The sequence below is a fragment of the Elephantulus edwardii genome, unplaced genomic scaffold (assembly GCF_000299155.1).
Source record: "Elephantulus edwardii isolate Elephantulus edwardi_28Jun2011 unplaced genomic scaffold, EleEdw1.0 scaffold00244, whole genome shotgun sequence".
In the NCBI taxonomy this organism is placed as follows: Eukaryota; Metazoa; Chordata; class Mammalia; order Macroscelidea; family Macroscelididae; genus Elephantulus; species Elephantulus edwardii.
In genome coordinates this window covers 919,809-931,474 of record NW_006399994.1, presented here as the reverse complement: position 1 = coordinate 931,474, position 11,666 = coordinate 919,809, and positions in this window count along the sequence as shown.

Here is an 11,666-nt window from a genome sequence, read left to right as displayed (position 1 = left end):
TCCAAAGTGCTAAAGAGTAATGATGTCAGTCTAGGGCCTAAAGTGTGCCTGACCCAGACAATATTATATTTCAAGACACGTCTAGAAATTACTTTCTTAACTATGAAAGCAACCCCATTTTTCCTCACTTTTTCATCTCCAGCATAGTAGATCATATGATCATTTGATTCAAAATGTTCCATGCCAGTCTATCTCATCTCACCAATACCTAGTACGTCAATATTTATGCGTTCCATTTCTTCCTTAACAATTTCTCATTTTCCTACATTCAGAGTTGTCACATTCCATGTTCCAACCACTAGTGTCTGCTTACAACTGTTCCTCCTCCTTAGTATTTCCATACTTGAAAGTTCCACATCTGTTGCCCTATCTGCTAGTCTAAGTGTGTTCTATTAGGGTTTTCCAAAGCCTGCTATTTTGGAATTGGATGTCTGTCTTAATCTGAATGCTCAGATTTAGAAAAGCATCTGACAGACAAGCATTTTACAGAACAATGTGGATGAAATTTAAACGCAGGCTATACACATGGATTTCACCTGATGGTATGCATAGGAATCAGATTGATTACATCTGTGGAAAGAACCACTGGAGAAGCTCACTATCAGTTGTGAAAACTAGGCCTGGTGCTGATTGTGAAACAGATCATGAACTACTCATATGCAACTTTAAGCTGAAGCTAAGGAAAGTTAAATCAAGCCCACAGGGAGTAAAATATGACCTTGAGTCTATCCCATCTGAATTTCAGAACCATCTCAGGAGCAGGTTTGAGGCTTTGAACACTAATGAGCGAAGACCAGATGAGTTACGGGAAGATGTCAAGAATATCATCCAGGAAGAGTGCAAACAGTCATTGCAAAGACAGAAGAGGAAGAAAAGATCAAAATGGATGTCAGAAGAGACTCTGAATATTGCACCGGAGGGCAGAGAAGACAAAGCAGAAGTAATAAATCAAGACATAAAGGAGCTGAACAGATTTCAAAAGGATGCACGACGAGACAAAGTACTGTAAAGAAATGTGCAAAGAGCTGGAGTCAGAAAATCAAAGGGGCCAGAGTCGCTCAGCATTTCTTAAGCTCACAAGGAACTGAAGTGGAAATCAAGCCTCGAGTTGCAATACTTAAGGATGCTTTGGGTAGAATATTAAGTGATCCTGCAAGTATTAAAAAAAGATGGAAAGAGTATACAGAGTCATTATACCAAAAGGAATTGGCAGACACAGAAGAATTTAATGAAACAATATATGAGCAAGAGCCTGTGGTGATGAAGAAGTCCAGGCTGCCTTGAAAGAATTGGATAAGAATAAGGCCCCAGGAATTGATGGTATACCGATTGACATATTTCAGCTAACAGATGCTGCCCTAGATGTGCTCACCAAGTTATGCCAAGAAATCTGGAGAACAACAACTTGGCCGACTAACTGGAAGAGTTCTATATTTGTTCCCATTCCAAAGAAAGGTGAGCCCACAGAGTGTGGAAATTATTGAACACGTTGCTGTATACTTTCGTGCTTAGAAACACATTTCCCCCCCCCCCTTCGATGTATTACCATCATTTGCAGCAATGTGTTAGTATTACATGCAAGCACGATTCTGCTGAAGATTATCCAAAAACGACTGCAACAGCACATCAGCAGAGAACTACCAGAAGTGCAGGCTGGGTTTAGACAGGCTCGTGGTGGTACTAGGGATATTGTAGCCAATGTTACAATCTTGGCTGAAAGCAAGGAGTATCAGAAGAACGTTTATTTTTGTTTCATGGATTACACAAAGACATTTGACTGTGTGTATCACAACGAACTGTGGCTGACTTTGAGAAGAATGGGAATCCCAGAACACCTGATTGTGCCAGTGCGAAACCCATACTTGGATCAGGGGGCAGTCGTCATAACAGAGCAAGAAAACACTGCAGGGTTCAAAATTGGGAAGGGTGTATGCCAGGGATATATCCTATCTCCATACTTTTTTCAATCTTTATGTAGAACAGATTATCCGGGAGGCTGGGCTCTATGAGAAGAAGTGTGACATTAGGATTGGAGGAAGACTCATCAACAATCTGCGTTATGCAGATGATACAACCCTGCTTGCTGAGACTGAGGAGGACCTGAAGCACTTGCGGTGAAAGGTCAGAGACTGCAGTCTTCAGTATGGATTGAGGCTCAGTATCAAGAAAACAAAGATTCTCACCACTGGACCAATTGGAAGCATCATGATGGATGGTGAAGAGATTGAGATTGTTCAGTTTTAGTTTGCTTGGCTCCACAGTCAACACTCTTGGCACCAGCAACCAGAAAATTAAAAGACGTATTGGGATTGGAAAGTCTTTGATTAGAAACCTCTCTAAAGTACTGAAGGGCAACGATGTCAGTCTGGAGACTAAGGTGTGCCTGGTACATGCCATGGTCTTTGCAATCACTTGCTATGCATCAGAGAGCTGGACAATGACTATGGATGATAGAATTGATGCCTTTGAGCTGTGGTGCTGGAGAAGAGTGTTGGATATACCATGGACTGCTAAGAAAATGAAAAGGTTTGTTCTGGAGAGGATGAAGCCGGCTGCTCCTTAGAGACAAAGATTCTGAAGCTTCGTCTGACATACTTTGGGCATGCTGCAAGAAGAAACCAACTAGTCCTTGGAGAGGAACATCATGCTTGGGAGGGTGGAGGGAGAGCACATGAGAGGGAGACCCTCAATTTGATGGATCGATTCAGTGACTGGGGTTATGCGGGTAGATGTATCAGAGATGATGACATTGGCAAAGGATAGGGCAGAGTTTAGGGTTGTTGTATGTAGGGTTGCTATGAGTTGTAGGCGACTCGGCGGCACATAACAAATCAGAACTGCCACCTTAGCAGATATATGCACTTCTGTGGTTTTTGCGTCTTTGTTCACAATAATAAAGAGCTGGAAACAACCCAAGTGCCCATCAACAAATGAATGGGTAGAGAAGCTGTGGTATATTCGCACAATGGAATACTATACTGCACTGAAAACCAAGGAACTCATGAATTGTTATGTAAACAGGTAATCCTGGAGGACATTATGCTGAGTGAAATATCTTAGTAACTAAAGGACAAATACTGCATAATTCCACGATTGTAAAGCAAGACTGACATCAGGGTTGGGAACTAAAAAAAAGAGGGGATAAATAATGTATACTGCATTGAAACAGATGAGGGAGAGAACTGTTTAAAAGGGACATATGGTTAGGTATTATTGTCATGATAAGAGTCCAGAATGAAAGCTGTATAGTGAACGGAGGAGGAGGATTGTATAAAAATGAAAGAATTTTTTCTTACTTTTCCAAGAAAAAAGCAAACTGGGGGGAGGGGTGGACAGGGAGGAAAGTGTGCAACAATGAATGAATGGATATAAAAAAAAAAGAAGAAAACATCGTGATATTTTACTTGCGTCCACAATCAACACACTTGGTGCAGCAGTAGTCAAGAAATCTAAAGACCTGCTGCTGCATTTGGAAAACTGCATTCTGTCAAACTCGTCTCCAAAGTGCTAAAGAACAAGGTATCAGTTATACAAAGGTGCACTGGATTCAAGCCATGGTTTTTTTTCAGTTGCTTTATATGCTTCAAAAAGTTGGACAATGAATAAGGAAGACTAAAGGAGAACGGATGCTTTTGAATTGTGGTATTGGCAGAGTATTAAATATCCTGTAGACTGCCAAAAAAATCCGATCAAATCTATTTGAAAGGAGTTCAGAGTATTCCTTAAGAGGCAAGGATGTGCTTCAATGATTTAGATCCTTCCAGAAGAGCTGTGGGTGAGCATTAACATTACTGGTTAGTATATTCATTTTCTCCTGGACACAAGAGCCTATTATTTGGTTCTAAAAGCCTTCCGAGGTCCCAACTCTTCTCTTTCTTAGTTGTTGGAATTGACAGAAAACCTCATAAGCAGTTCCTTACTTGACCTCTGCCTTGCATGCGGACTTCCGAGCTGTAAAACCACCCAGTGGTAGATGGAATTTGGTCCAGGACTTAAGAAAAATAAATGACATAGTTGAGGTCTTCTGACTACCATATGCAATATTCATCCTAGCTTATCTACATAAAACTGTGCTGCTCTGAATTTACTACTCAGTTCCTAGACCCACTGCTGGGAGTGCTTCAGGTTCAATCCCTGCATCTTTCAATTAGAGGGGGCTCTAGTGGCCAAGTTTAAGAAGCTGTGCTGTCAACTCTGAAGGCACATCTTTGAATCTACTACTTGCTCCACAAGAACACACTGAGCATCCTCACATGCAATTCACAGCCTCTGAAAACCTGCTGGAAATCAGCTGAGTCAATTCTAGTGTGGATGCACCCAAAATGAAGTCTGATTATCTCCCTTAACTGCATCTGAACTACCTTTTGTACTTTATATTGTTAGGTGCTGTTGATTATTGACTCACAGCCACCCTATGTAGATCTAAACAGTCCTATCCTGTACCATTCTCACAATCTGACACACTCAAGCCTCCTACTGCAGTCACCATGTAAACCCACCTGGCTGAGTCTTCCTTTCACCACCTCTTTGTATCATGTGAGGGTACTTCAAAACATCTTCCCTGATCCTAATAGTTTCTAAGTCCACTCCTAGGCTAGGCTATGGTCCCTAATTTCCCTATTCAAAACCCTTCCAGGACCCCTTAATTTGGCTAATTTATAAAATTGAGCTTACCATTTGAGCTTGAGTTACCTCTTGGCTCTTATCTAATTCTTGTTCTCTGCTCAAACTATTACCTTTATCTTTTGCAATACTACCAAACACTGCATCCTTGGGCCTTTGTCCTGATTGCTTCCCTTTGCCCAAGATACTCTCCTCCAAACAAGCATATGTTTATTAATTTTTATTCAACTGAAACCTTCAGGCCTTCTCACCTACTCATTTCTGAAGAACTCTTAGCTGACTCTCTGCTGAGTTTCAACGCTTTAAATCACAAATGAAGAGACTGTTTTTCTCCTGAGGTCATTCTCCCGTCCCAAAGGTTGCAGCATACCTTCTTGATCAATAGCTTCCATCCCATGCTTTTAATACCATGTGACAAGTATGCTACGTATCTGTCTCCCTACAAAACCACTAAATGTCACAAGACCAGAGGACAATGCATGTGACATAGCAAGTGGGCAAGTGTTAACTATGGATTAACACCTATAAAGTTAAATCACAACTGTTAACTAGTAGCATTGAAACTGCTGCCAGAAAAATGGAAATTTTACTTTTTTGAAGGGTCATTTGGCCATGTTATAGACACAGGCTTGTACTGGCTTTCAGATCACTAGGACTTTGTCCCTAGTTTAAGTCTGAACCCTGTTCAGCAACAGGAAAACTTTCAGTAATAGGTCATGGCTGTGGGTAAAATGCATCGGCTAGGAAATAAACCCTGTTGTTCTGTATTGAAGGCAAGGATTCAAGCACTGAATAACCACTCCACCAACTAGATCACCTTCTTTTGATATGAGAATTCCATTAAAACTATTGCCGATATTTGTAAAACATGTAAGCAGAGATTCAACATCTAGATAACAGGCAAAATATTAGTAATTAACTGAATGCTAAGTATATTCATAAACAGGCAAATTTGAGTACAATGAATAAGATGTATAAATACCTAACTACGCACAAAAATACTAACAGGATTTAACATTTTGCAGCTGTACTAAAATTGATTTAAAACTGTCAACTTAAAATATCTATTTAATAAAGTTCAAATGGCAAGACAAGGCTTAAAAACTTTTTCGAAAATTTCAATTGTTAAAGATTCCTGTATGTACAGAAATTAACAAAACCTAAAGATGTTGAGTATAACTGTTCCTTGTTTCATTCTTGCAAATTATGTTTAACACTAGAGATAAAAAAAACCCAAACATACCAAAAAGCATCTTCAAACACCTGTATCACTGTGAGACCTCGTGATTATAGTCAAAGCTTCAGTAATTTTTGTATTAAACGTAGTTACTGGTGACCCACAGCAACACTATGAATACTGGATCTAAATCCTACCTTACAGACTGTGCCACCCGTTATGTCAATCCACCTCCATGAGGGTATTCTTTTGCTGACCCTCCACCTTTCCAAACATGATGTTTTTCCAGCATGTAACCCCTTTCTACCACCCGAGGAAATAAAATCTAGAAATATATAGCTCCAACTACTAACTCAAACCTCCCATTAAACAACATTATCTGAGGCTGCTCCTCGGAGGCAAGTATTATGAAGCTTCACCTGACATACTTTGGACATGCTGCAAGGAGGGACCAGTCCTTAGAGGAGGACGCCATGCTTGGAAGGGTGGAGGGACAGCGCAGGAAAGGAAGATCGTCTATGAGGTGGATTGATTCAGTGACTGAGGTAATTGGGGTGGGTGTGTTGGAGACAGTGAAGTTGGCACAGGATTGAGCAGGATTTAGGGCTGTTGTACAGTGTCCCTATGCACGTGACTCGATGGCACATACACCTCTTCAAAATTATACAGCTTTACAAATGTAGCAAACACAAATAATTAGCACTGAAGAGATACTGCAATTTTCCATGAACATGTACTTTTACTGCCTGCTGAAACAGGTCTTCCAACTTTGTCAGTCCAGCTTTCCCAAATCTACAAAGTGTTTAAAATTACTAAAGATCTACATGTAAAGCAGTAAGTAGATAACTGTTGTTAAGTGCCATCGAGTTGTAGGCAACTCATAGCAATCCTATGAACGAAAACCTGGACAACTGTCTAACTTTCATCCTTTCTCCAGGTTCATAGGGTTTCCAGAAGCAAGCTATTAAGGAAGTGGATGTCACTCCTGCTTCCAAGCTTGTTTTAATTGGGGAGCTCCACCAAATACTGTCCACCCATGGGTAACCATTCTTGCATCTGACACATCAGTGTCAGTGTTCGGCTTCACATAAGTTACCTCTGCAAGTGGACATACCAGGTTACATGACCTAGAAAAATGTTTCACCAAAAACAATTAAAAGCAGGCCTGAGGGACATGGATTACAGTCACCCATGTTTGGCTTGGGGGCATCACTTTCTGCCCACTAGGCCAACTGATCTCTCTCTATGCTTTTGTTAAGTGCTGTCGAGTCATAGGTGACTCAGTGACCCTAGGAACGAAAGACCTGGGCACCTGTATAACTTTCATCTTTTCTTCAGGTTCACAGGGTTTCAAGATAAATTCAATTTAAGAAAGTGAATAGAAACCTGTCCTGACTTACTCTTTAATCCATCAACTAAGATGAAAAAAGTCATTTGCATGACACAAAATAGTTGTTTCAGAAAAATATTCAAGATTCATAGGACTTAATAGGTTTGGGCACAATTTCTCTAAGATTGTAGCAGCAACACTGAACAATTAACAGCATTAAGCATGTTCTTTCACAACTAAAGTTGTAAATTCTAGGATATTAAATTCTCCCTTGCAGATGTATTTTAGAACATGATGACAAAGTTTCAATTTTATTTTTCCAACACCAAAGTATATCAAGTGCAGACTACAAAGGAAGGAGACAAAACCAAAAACCCCCCAGACCTGAGCCTCACTTCCTGAAAACATTTTTTATTTGGAATGCCTGAAAATTTCTAATCTCCAGTCCTTTTCTAATTGTTAACAAAAATGGGGCACATGACAGCTAGACACACACCTTTACTGAAATATACAGATTCTCTTAATTTGGATTAATATGCAACTATAACAAACAGTAACTTAAAGACAAACCTACTATTTTTATAAATATAATTTAAAAATTAGGGTCTTTGTTTTCTGAAAGAGAAAACATGAAGCCTTAATTAATAAAAATACTGTAGTTTATCCCTACCATCAATGTTTTAATGACTTCACCATATAATTTTCTTTTTACAGAAAAGTACTCATTTCCCCCAATGAAAATGACTAAATCTAGATTCAACTGTTAGAAATATGAGCACCATGAAAATTTTTAAAAAGTGGAGGTTTTATTCACTCCACGAAACAAAATGTAAAAAACAAATTATAAAACTAAACCATGGGTGAAGCACTATGTAAGCTACATTTATTTTAAATAAACAAAAAAATCCCCACGCCGAATAAAAAAAAACACAACACATGCCAGTAAAAGACCTATCTGGACTCAAAATGAGAGGACGAGAGAATTAATCTCCTTTCATCAAAAATCAGAGTGCAACATCTATAGTTAAACAACTTTATTAACATAGTCAAGCAGTGATTAACATTCACATCTATTATGTCACATCATACAAATGTAAATACAAAATTACTACAGTACAATATATATTCTCTGCATGATCCAAAATATTTGGTGGCCCCAAAAAACTCTCTTTAAAATTCAGCAGCTTATCAAAAATTAAAACCGTATTCTATTTAAAATGAAGATCTCTTAGCACAGAGTTAGACTTCAAGAAATATCAATTTAGTACAGTTGAGAAGTTGCAGGAGGATATGTTTGAAGGACACATTCTAACATAGTGTGGCAGGTACATCAGATTTAAAGCTTTTAAGCATAACTCATACAACCTAAGTTGTCAGCAGAAAGATCCAGTTATTTATAACTAAAGCTAAAACTACTAAATTATTGCACCCAAAGTTAACATGAATATTAAATGTAAAACTGTTTTATATTATGAAGTAATTGATAATGTTTAAACATCTCTTCTCACAAGATGGTCATCTATTAAGTAAAATTAATTATACAGTATTGTCTGTAATTATCTCCATAAAACCACTCAACTTAAGTTTGTTTATAAATCCACAGATGAGAATAAAAAGTTAAGTAACATGGGGAAAGTACAGCAAAACTCCCTTATTCAGCTGGAATTACAAGGGGATCCAATAGCCTTGTAGGCTAACCATTTTATATTAGGCTTTCAGAATGATAATCAGACTTGAAAAAGAATGAATTCTGCCTAATACCAAGCCAGACCATAAAGGGATTCTATGATAAATGAACAGAAATCAGAAAAGAAGTGAAATTACTGATTTTCTAATTAGTTATAGACTACTTGGCAAATAGATTTGGCTTGGCTTTAAAATATATAACAAAAGGTGTGTGTGTGGGGATCATTTTAGCCTTACTCAAAACCATGCGTACAACTACAAATACTAGCTGATAATTCAATTAGTAATAATTCAATTATAAAGCATCTTAAAAACCCCACAAACAAAAATCCCCACAATACATTCTGGGATACAAACCACAATAAACACTTGCTGTAATTTAAACATATACTTAAAAATATGTATAATAGTTATGCATAAAGACCTACATAAAAGTAATACCAAAAGGGGAAAGATCTACCTTAGACCAAAATTAGTCACAAGTCACCACAGAACGTGTACAGGTGACTTACATAATATTTAATTTCTAAGAGGCATCAGAAGTAACTCTGTATTTAATACAGTGAAATATACTAAGTCGGTACTGAATACTATTGTGTTATTACTAGATAGTATTGTTAGCTCTTTATTCTGAATTTTTCATCTGGACTACTCCAGGTCCTTAAAATCTGACTAATTTTCTTAAAAGATTTCAATGCCTATATTTCAACAATACTAATGAGAGCAGTTAGTGTTTTCCCCTTTTAAATTATTTACCAGAAAACCCCCAAAACAAAACCACCAAACAACAAAACAGTAAGCAAAGCTGTGTGTTGTGTTGTAAAGTACTATCAAAGGAAGGATTTAAATTGCATTTATGCATGATACACTCTTCTTTTGGGAAGAATGCTTTTGCACCGTTATCTGTTAATACATTCAATATGAATAATATAGACTAAATATATGAAGCAAAAAACCATTTCCCCCACCTCATGGTAAAGAATTGAAATTCAGACTAAAGAACTTATAATTAATCTAATCCTGGCATTTCAGCTATACAGGGTGATTTAATGTAGGGGAAGAAATTTTCATATGTTCTCTTGGGGATTTGGAGAAAAGGAAGATAAACTCCTTTTCAGGTAAATCCACATGCAAAACACTTGCCAGTAGAGCTTTAACACACACTGTACTGTACTAGAACAGGGGTGTAACATTAGACGAAATGAGAAAATTCTTAATAAAGTGTATTAAAAAAAAATCAAAAGACTACAAGGATGATGATCCTTTGTGAGCATATGTCACTTAAACAAAATTGATACAAGAGTATTCACCTGAGATAAAAACTTGTATCTGAATATTTTATAACTGAGTAGACAAAGCATTTCAACAGAGGAAAGTCAGTTCAAAGTATTTTAAAATATACATCTGATCCTATTTTACAATATATGCAATTTAAGCAATTCAGATCAATGAAAAAGTCTTAACAACAGAAAAAATCACAGTGTTTTATCAATATGTTAATTACAAAATGTATGCTACTTGTTTTGTTTTTCAGATGTAATGGCTTGGTTAAGTGTTTTTTAAAACCTATTCTTTGAAATCTAATTTGCCTCACAAAATCAAGTAGCAGTAATGTAAAGCATCAAAACTGGCTCTTAGAGAGTATTTACATGTTGATTATTTGGAAAATAACCAACCAAAACATGTAAAAAAGTGATTTTTTTTTTAAACACAGTATGAAGTCATTAAAGAGATTAGACAATACAGAAAGCAGAATTCTTTCCTGAATAAATGAGTTATCTGTCGTACTGAGTTCACTTACTAATAATGGGACTATAACATGGAACTGCCAAACATGCATTTAAATTATATTAAATACACTTTCTGTTTCCAACTTAGGTTGATCAGCAGCTTTTGTTCTGTTAGAATCCTTCAAAGAGAGAAGCTCAAACAGGAAAAAAGAAGGCATATATAAAACAGTAAACACTGACCTCCTGAGGTTCCTACAACATAAAAATATTCAAGTAGAAAATCTACATCACTTAGCAGCGGCTATTTCTGTAGTTGAGCACACTAACAGCACTTTAGTGTGTAAGGAGCAGATGAAGTAAGCCGTGCTTTAAGCATGCCAAGAGGCGGCAGAAACACTGGAATGTAACAAAGACAAACTCACAATATCATAGACATTTAGTCAACATTCAAAACTAGTAAAGACTACACCACAAGAATTAGGTTGCTTTTTATGTGTGTGTGTGTGTGTGTGTGTGTGTGTATATATCCCATGATGTATTTTTTTCAGAATAATAAATGCTAAATCAGACAGAGCTTACCTCAAAAGAGAAAATAAATGGCTTCTGCAAATTCCTGTGCTATATACTACATAGTTGAAATTACGAACAAAATAATCATAAGAGGGGGAAAAAAACGGAAATCTCAAGGTTGCCAGTAATATATTTACTTTCCTCCCTTCTCTATGAAATTTTCTTTTAAAGTTTGTCAAAGGAGTATGAAATAAGTGTATTCTTATCATGTTACAGATCTACCTTACTGAAACTTATTTTCCCTTGAACATGTGAGAACATGTAATTGTTAATCTCAGGCCCAAATAGCTAGGTTGTTTTCACTGTTTACAGACTATGCAGTTTTTTCTTATTTAAAATATTTATTACCTACTCCTGAATATTAAAATATCTTCCATATTAAATTCTAAAATGTATTTGAAACATTACAATGTTATTATTGGAATTTAAAAATAAAATAGCTACTCTATTTAGGTTTTGCAGACTAAACAAAGCAAATGCTGAGCTTCCAGAGAAGCAAATATTATAGAAAAAAAAATGCCACATAATCTTTGGATCCAACTTACAGTAA